The following is an 8,601-nucleotide window of genomic DNA, read 5'->3' as shown; positions in this document are numbered from 1 at the left end:
GGGGATGAAAGGTTGATTGTGGTGGGTTGGAGGAAGAGTGGAAAGGGAGTCAGCAAAGAGAGAGCTCTTTGGAGGAGTCTTTCTGTTTTAATCTCCATTACTCAGAATCTTACTGCATTTCGCACCCAGGGGCTTTGGGCGGTGTCGTCAGTCTGGACACCGCGTGCCCTCTTCAACCAAGTCCAGTCTGTCTGTGTGTCTCTCACTACTGGCTCAGCTGTTATTCTTTCAAATAGTACTTAGTTTGAATAAAGATTTACCTTCCCATGGAATTTGCAAATTCTTTATTATACACATAAAGCATACAGTGATTTCAGAACCTGGAGTGGTGGAAGACCGACAGACCAGGATCCTGTGGCTCTCATCCTTTCTTTGGATTTCCAAACCCCCGTTGCTCATCCCACACCCCTTCAGTTTAAAGGGTCCTGGGGGCTGGCCGCAGTGTGCTTTTCCCAGCTTTGGGGCTTCACTATCCCATGACAAGGGTGTTTGCAGCTCACTAGCCTACGTCAGTCCGTGACAGTTGGGTTGTGTATTCAGTGGCACAGTGACTTCAAGGCCTGTTAAAACAACCGTGGCTTAGACCAATTTACCCCACATTATAACACCACAGTTGAGTTTAAGATCCAAGTGTATTACATGGTGGCAGCAGGCACTGCTTAACTTCGAGGATTTACCATGCCAGAGAGACCAGAATTCTCTGAAGTCCCCAACATCGGCGCGATCTCAGAATGGGGAGAACTTCATCAGGAGCCAACGGGTCTAAATGTACCGAACGCTTGTTTCATTAAACCCTCACCCTGGGAGTGGGTACGAATACCGCTTTCGGGTAGGGCAGGTGAGGTAGAAGAGCCGCGCTGCGACTTGCCGGAGATGAAAGCCAGTGAGTGACGGGGTGCTAACCCAGTGTGAAGCCGGTCTGGTTAGAGAACGACCCAGGGAACACCGAGTGCCCCGCGGTGCTGTCAGGCCGGCGCCCCTCTGCGTTACCGCGGGGCTGCGGGGAGTTCGGTGTTACTCGGCCGTGCAGCACATCACCTTCCAACAGCACGACCAAAATCACGCTTCCTGCCCCCCACCCGTGCCCAGCGCCAAGCGCGGCCCCTCCTACACGTGGGCGGAGGAGGGCCTGCGATCCGTCTGGGGGAGGCCAGCGTTTCCGAGTCGAGCGCACCGAGCCTCGTTTCGTCCACTAGGGTAGCCGCCGGGCATCAGGGTCCCGGCCACGCGCGGAATGGGGCGGAGCAAGCGCGGTTGCGGCGGGGGTTTCGCCTTCCAGTGCGGGTCCCCGGGCCGGAGCCGGCCGCGTCGGGCAAATGGGCAGAGGCCTGCAGAGGGTCATGCCTGGGGGTGCCGTGCCGCCCGAGCCCGGCCCCGGCCCCCGTCGGGCCCCAAGGACAGGGCGCTGCGCTCGGAGCTCTCGGGAGTTTACGGCAAACGTTGGCGGCTCCGCCAGGACCGTCATCCGTGGGCCCGGGCCGCGCGCGGCCGCCTTCGATCCCAAAGCCCAGGGCCCACCCCCCACCTCCCACCAGCGCAGCCACGGACCTGGGCGGAAGGCTCGCCACACCCCTTTTCCCCCTCCTGCCCCGCCCGGTCCCGGGCCGCAGGTGTCGCGAGACCTTCGTCCGTCAGCCAGCCTCGGGCCCGGCGGCCGGAGCGCGCACGCAGGCCGGCGCCGGGCACGCAGGGGACGCACGGCCGGCGGGGCTGGCGCTCCCGGCGCTCTCCGCCGTCCGTCTCCCCGCCCCGGTCGCGCAGTCTCGCGAGACTTGGGAGTAAACAGCCCCGAATGGAGATGCGAGGCGTGTTCGCCGCGGAGGCGCCGTTATCCCGGGCCCGCAGGACCCGAGCCTGAGGCGGCCGCAGGTAGGTTCGGTGGCGGCTCGCTGCCCGGAGCGCCGCTCCCCGACCCGCCGGCCTGTGCAGCCCCCCGCGCACCCGAGGCTGAGGGTGTGCGCCGGCGGCGGCCGGGGCCTCCCTGCGCCCCTGGACCCTCCGGGAGCCGCACCGGAGCGCGGGGCGGGGGACGGGACGTTTTCCCGCACCCGCGACAGCCGGTGCGGGGCCCTGTCTCCGGGCTCTCGCGGGGTGCTAGCTTGCTCAGCCTCACCGTTTCCTCCCGTGAGATAAACTTGAGCGCAGTGAAGCCGCGCGCCCGGCGCACCCACGGTTCCGGGCCGGCTCCCGCAGGGGCCGCGATCACGTTTCCAGCGACCTCGGTTCTTCGCGAGCCCGGGTCTGAGCTCACTGCCCAGCGTGCCGATTTTCAGGAGTGCAGTGCGGGAAGCTGCTGGGCAAGGTGGGCCCGAGAGACTCCTGCCTTGCCCTGTCATGTCTTTGCTCCCCACGACCGGGATAGTGTATGACAGATTTTCCACATCATTTTTATTAAGATGCTTACCCTTCGTTTTGGTGAGAGCCCCTGGGAATGGTGGCCAGTTTGTCTGTGCAAATTAAGTTAAATACTTTAGGTTCTGAGCGACGCTTCCAAGTGAAGCAGAGTGGCTGGGATCGCAGAGCTGAACTCCGTAGAATCTGTCTTCCTGGGGCCCTTCATTAGCCTCAGCTGTGCTGTAAGCAGCCCACCTGCAGGGTCTCCGTTTGCATTTGTCTCGGAGTGAGGAGCTTGCGCAACTGATTCTTGCCATTTTTTTTTTTTTTTTAATTTACAGCACACGTTCTCTCACTATTTTATAATTAAAATTTTTTTTTAAATTAACATATAATGTATTATTAGCCCCAGGGGTACTGTCTGTGAATCACCAGGTTTACAAACTTCACAGCACTCACCATAGCACATACCTTCCCCAGTGTCCATAACCCCACTCTCTCTCTATTTTAAGTGGGAGCTTTGTTCAGGTCAAATTTACATACCATAAAATTCACCTCTTTTAAGTGTACTTATTCAGTGACCGCCCTCCAACCCCCCCCCCCCCCCGACCCCTGCATAAATGCCGGAGTTGTGCGGTCCTCACCACAACGCACTTTTAGAACATTTTCGTCACCCCTGAAAGATCCCGGTGCCCGTGTTCAGTCACTACCCATTTCTGACCCTAGCCCCAGGTAATCACTAATCTGCTCTCTAACTCCCTGGACTTGTCTCTCTTGAATATTTCACTGAGGTGGGATCATCTGTGGCCTTTGTGTCTGGGAGTGGCCTCAGTCAGTGGGACTCGTGCCCGTTAGGCCTCTGCATTGCACTCCGCGTGCATCTCTCATATTCAAGAGGTGGTTGTATCCGTGAAAAAAGAGAAATTCTCATTTAGTGCTTGCAGAACCTTCGAAACACCTGGGGCCCCGTGGGATCAAGCTGGAGCTCTTCTGGTTAAGTTTTTAGCATTCCCTTCAAATTCACATGTTGTTTGATTCTGTCTTCTATCATTCTCAGGGTGGATAGTTACTGCTCTGTCCTGCCCACTGCCTCTTCGGTGTGGCAGCCACAGTTAAGCGTCACAGATGGAATAACAGAAGCTAGGAGGGGGATCACGCAGGTGAACTGCGCCTGGGCTTCCACCTGTGTCCCGTGTGGGGTTTTTAGGGGGAGATTTGCAACTGCCTCTTTGCACCAGGAGAGAGTTGAGATACTATTTGTATTTCATTGGAAAAACGACAACTCTCCAACCCTTCGTGATCTGAAATCTTAATTAGGGATGGGAAGCTAGACCTTGCATTTGGTGGTTGGGTGGGGTGCTTGGTATCCTTCAGCATCTCGCCTGAGACAGGCCAAGGAGGTGGTAAAAACAGGTCGATTTTTCCTCCTCCGTGGCCTAATCAGTTTTGACATGCTGCAGAGATCTGGATTACCTGGAGTTACTAATCCTGATGGTGTCTTTGCTTTAGGAAATGAGTTTCAAGTAAAATGAGAGTACTGGCTTTGGAGGTGCCTGCCTCCTGCGGCTCGCTAGTACTGGATGACTGAAGGATCCGCAGAATAAGGAGATGGGCTCAGCACCTGTGGAAGAATAAAGGACAGTGTAGACAAGCACCTCTTCATCCTGGCATTGTTGACTCTTTGGGCCAAATTGCTTGTTTTGTCCCCTTACGAAAGCTAATGGACAGAATGTGCCAGAAGGAATGGTTCAGTCAGCCTGAAGAACACACCTTTATTTCAAGATAGTGCTGTCTGGCATCGTTTGAATGTTAGCTGGTTAAATAATGGTAGTACAGCCAAGGACGCAGTTAGTTATGAAAGTGGTACTTCTACAGCCAAAGTTGAACTGAGCTGAATACTACTCTTTTGTGGCCTAAACACAATTCCGTTTTCTCTGGAGCTATTTCAGTAAAGGTTCATTAGAAAAAGCTGGTGTGTCTGCGTAACTAGATGACTGTCAGGTGATACCAGTGATTTCCTCTGCCCTGAATTGTGTTCTTATGTGCAAAGAAATGATTTCAGATATACTTTAGCCATACCCAGAATTATAATCTGAGTGATGCTCTTTTGTAATGCAAAGTTGAAGCACCTGAGCTGCAGGGAATGTTAGCTGTCAGACCAGTGGTTTGCCCAGGTAACACATTTCCTCTCCTTGGTCTCGTTTTTGCTCATAGCTCGTTAAATCATCTTCCTGGCATGTATTGTTCGAACTGTTTATTTTCCATTTAGTATTTGATGTCAAATATGTTTTGGATTACACCTGTCTTAGAGGCATACTTACTAACAGAAAATCCATAATTGTGCAAATACCATCTTACAGGGCGTACCTTTGTTTGGAAAGATCACCAGGTCACCTACGTAAAGAATTTATAGGAATTAAATCCAGTAAACCGTGGATCCAGTAACAGCTCTAAGCATGCCCTCTGAGTAGGTGATACAGCCCATGATAAGCCTGTTCAGAATGAATGAGCAAAAAGCTTGGCCTGGAGCTCTAGGGTAGACACAGACAGATTTTTTAACACAACTCCTAGGAAATGGATCCCTTTTAAGCTCTGTGTGTATAGATAAAACCAAATCTTTGGGTGCCTGGCTGGCTCAGTTAGTGGAGGGTGTGACTCACTCTCAGGGTCATGAATTTGAGCCCCATGTTAGGCATCTTAGAGATTACTTAAAGATAAACAATTTATAAAAAAAAAACACCTAACCTTTATTTTGAATCTCTGTGCTGCTGACTTAACCAGAAAATTTGTTTTTCTATAAAATTTATTTTAAAAGCTTTAGTAAAGTACCTAAGTAGTTATTTTACCTAATTATGGAAGTGTAACAGCCTCTTTGTAAAATTGTAAATACTAGAACTAAGACCCTGACTCCTTGGACTGCTGGCATGGACAGGGAGGACCATGTTACCCTGTGGCAGAGATCTTCTCCTGTTCCTTTTCTCCTGTGCATATAGATACATTATTTAAAAATAGAAATTTGGGTCATTGTGAGCTGTTTTACTTAATATTGCATTACCCTTCCCCCATATTCTTTGGGAAGTATATTCGAGACCTGTGGCTGTGCTAACAAATTTCTACAAACTTTGTGTTTTAAAACAACACCAGTTTATTATCTTACGGTTCTGGAGGTCAGTTGTCCACAATCAGTGTCGCTGGGCTGATGTTAGGGTGTCGGGAGGGCTTCAGTCCTTCTGGAGGCTCCAGGAGAGATTGTTTCCTTCCCTTTTTGGGTTTCTAGGGGCACCTGCGGTCCTTAGCTCCTGGCCTCTTCCTACCTCAGCCTCCGGTTTCCATCATCTCTTCTGCTGTCGGCGGAAAAGTAGCTTATAAAGACTCTTGCAATTACATTGGTCCTGCTTGGATAATCCAGAATGCACTTCCTGTTTTAAGATCCTTAGTTTAATCATACGTGCAGAATCTCTTTGGCCGTATAAAGTAACATTTATGGGTTCTGGGGATGAGGATGTGGATAGCTTTGGGGACCGTTATGCAGCCTTCCAGAGGAACGTCATTTGCCGTTGCTGCACAGCATTCCAGAGTCCCGGTTAATTAATCAGTTAGCTGGTCTCCTGTTGCACATTTGGATACTCTCTAGCTTTTCCTGGTTGTAATCTTTGAGTGTAAATCATTGTATGCTTTCAGATTCACACTTCTGTGGAATGAATTTCTAGGGGAGATTTTATTTAGTTTTATTCTTTAAAAAAATTTTTTTAAAAGATTTTATTTATTTATTTGACAGATCACAAGCAGGCGGAGAGGCAGGCAGAGAGAAAGGGGGAAGCAGGCTCCCCCCCGCTGAGCAGAGAGTCCGACAGGGGGCTCGATCCCAGGACCCCAAGATCATGACCTGAGCCGAAGGCAGAGGTCCTACCCACTTAGCCACCCAGGCACCCCTTTTAAAAAGATTTTAAAGAGAGAGTATGTGCATGCGTGCACTTTTGAGCTGAGGGGGGGAGCAGAGGGAGACGGAGAGAGTATCAAGCAGACTTGGCCTGAGTGCGGAGCCCCACGCAGAGCTTGGTCCTGTGACCCTGAGATCTGGACCAGCATTGAAACCAAGAGTCGGACACTCAACCAAGTGTGCCACCAGAGCGCCTTTGCAGGGGAGGTTTTAGAAAAGCAGGGTAACCTACCTTCTAAGAGGGTGGCCTCCATGCCAGGCTAGTCGAGTTCCAGCCTGGCTTTCCCACTCACTGCCACTTGGCTCTAGGCACAGTGATGAGCCACTGTGGGCGCCTCCGTGCTCTCATCTGGAAGCGGGGGGTTAGTAACAGGTTGTGAGGGTTGCTTAGGATAGTGTCTGCTGCAGAATAAATGCACTGTGAGTTAAGTTTTTTTTGTTTTTGTTTTTTTTTAAAGATTTTTTTTTTTTTTAATTTATTTGACAGAGAGAGATCACAAGCAGTCAGAGAGGCAGGCAGAGAGAGAGGAGGAAGCAGGCTCCCTGCTGAGCAGAGAGCCCGATGCAGGGCTCGATCCCAGGACCCTGAGACCACGACCTGAGCCGAAGGCAGTGGCTTAACCCACTGAGCCCACCCAGGCGCCCCTGAGTTAAGTTTTTATCGTTATTTCTGGATTTATTAGGAAAGGGTTTTTCATTGTTAAGGCTTTTTTTTTTTTTTTTTAAGATTTTATTTATTTATTTGACAGAGATCACAAGCAGGCAGAGAGGCAGACAGAGAGAGGGAGAAACAGGCTCCCTGCTGAGCAGAGAGCCCGATGTGAGGCTCGATCCCAGGACCCTGAGATCATGACCTGACCGAAGGCAGAGGCTTTAGCCCACTGAGCCACCCAGGCGCCCCCCATTGTTAAGGCTTTTAATACATATTGGTAAATGTTCTAAAAGGTAACAGTTTTGTTTTTTTTTTTTTTACGTTCACTCACAACATATGAGAGTCCTCCTTTTATTGGCTTGACTTCTTTTTTTTTTTTTTTAAAGATTTTATTTATTTATTTGTCAGAGAGAGAGAGGGAGAGAGAGCGAGCACAGGCAGACAGAATGGCAGGCAGAGGCAGAGGGAGAAGCAGGCTCCCTGCAGAGCAAGGAGCCCTATGTGGGACTCGATCCCAGGACGCTGGGATCATGACCTGAGCCAAAGGCAGCTGCTTAACCAACTGAGCCACCCAGGCGTCCCGGCTTGACTTCTTAAACATGATTTGTGTTTTATCCTGGTGTCTCAGTTTATGTCTCTGACAATGTTACTTGATTTTTATGAACAAACAAAACAAATAGTGACTGATAAGTTCAGGGAACTGTTGGTTACCAGAGCGGGGAGGGGTTGGGGGGCAGGAGAAATAGGTGAAGGGGAGTGGGAGGTACGGACCTGCGGTTATAAGTAAGTCGGATGTCAGGCACAGCCTGCACTGCAGTAACTCCGTGTGTGATAGGTGCTAGCCAGACTTCGGGGGATCACTTCCAGTGTGTGAGAATATCAGAGCACTAACTGATGAGCCCTGAAAAGTACTAGGATAGTCTGTGTCAATTACACTTCAGTTTTCAAGAAGTTTCTTGATCTAATGTAAATAGTGGGAACACTGGAGTCAGGTTTTTTTTTTTTTTTTAAGATTTTATTTATTTATTTGACAGACAGAGATCACAAGCAGGCAGAGAGGGAGAGGAGGAAGCAGGCTCCCTGCAGAGCAGAGAGCCCGATGTGGGGCTCGGTCCCAGGACCCCGGGATCACGACCTGAGCTGAAAGCAGAAGCTTTAACCCACTGAGCCACTGGAGTCAGTTTTAACAAATTTACTTTGCTATGAAACTTTTCAGGGGTTCTTTCAATTTGTTAGAAGGGGAATGAGTTTGAGTTTCCCTTTGACTAGCTCGGTCGCATCCGTTGGGCTGTTAGGATGGCATTCCGTGTGGTGGTTGACGCGCGCGAGTCTGTCTGACGTGGTGTGCAGTCTGCTCGTGCAGTGGGCGGCTCAGACGGAGTACCAGAAGAGAGCCTAAATTGCCCTCTCCACCTTTTTAAAATTTAATACTCCCATCCTTCTCATTGATTCCTATCAGCTGAGACTAAATATAAGACTTCTTTTTCTTCTTCTTCTTCTTCTTTTTTTTTTTTTTTTTTGCATATTTTGGAAACAATTTCAATCTACCAGAAAGGTTCCAAGAACAGCACCGAGCCTTTTCCCTCTCTGAACCATTTGTAAAAGCAAGTTGCAGACCTGATACCCATTATCCCCAGATACTCCACGGGGCATTTCCTGCACACACAGTCCTGAC

At 50.3% G+C, this 8,601-nt stretch overlaps 1 protein-coding gene across 4 annotated transcripts in view; it reads left to right on the top strand.

The window, feature by feature from the left end:
* Positions 1-1,782: 1,782 nt before the first annotated feature.
* LOC111153024 (membrane bound transcription factor peptidase, site 1) overlaps positions 1,783-8,601 on the top strand; it is a 53,257-nt gene continuing 46,438 nt past the window's right edge. For all 4 annotated transcript variants that reach the window (XR_002640979.1, XM_022511829.1, XM_022511830.1 and 1 more), the window contains exon 1: positions 1,783-1,869. The gene's annotated coding sequence lies outside the window, so the exon portion shown is untranslated. The remainder of the gene's footprint in view (positions 1,870-8,601) is intronic.

This window comes from Enhydra lutris, unplaced genomic scaffold (assembly GCF_002288905.1).
Source record: "Enhydra lutris kenyoni isolate GAN:26980312 unplaced genomic scaffold, ASM228890v2 scaffoldscaffold30, whole genome shotgun sequence".
NCBI lineage: Eukaryota > Metazoa > Chordata > Mammalia > Carnivora > Mustelidae > Enhydra > Enhydra lutris.
This window is presented reverse-complemented; position numbering and strand designations above follow the sequence as displayed.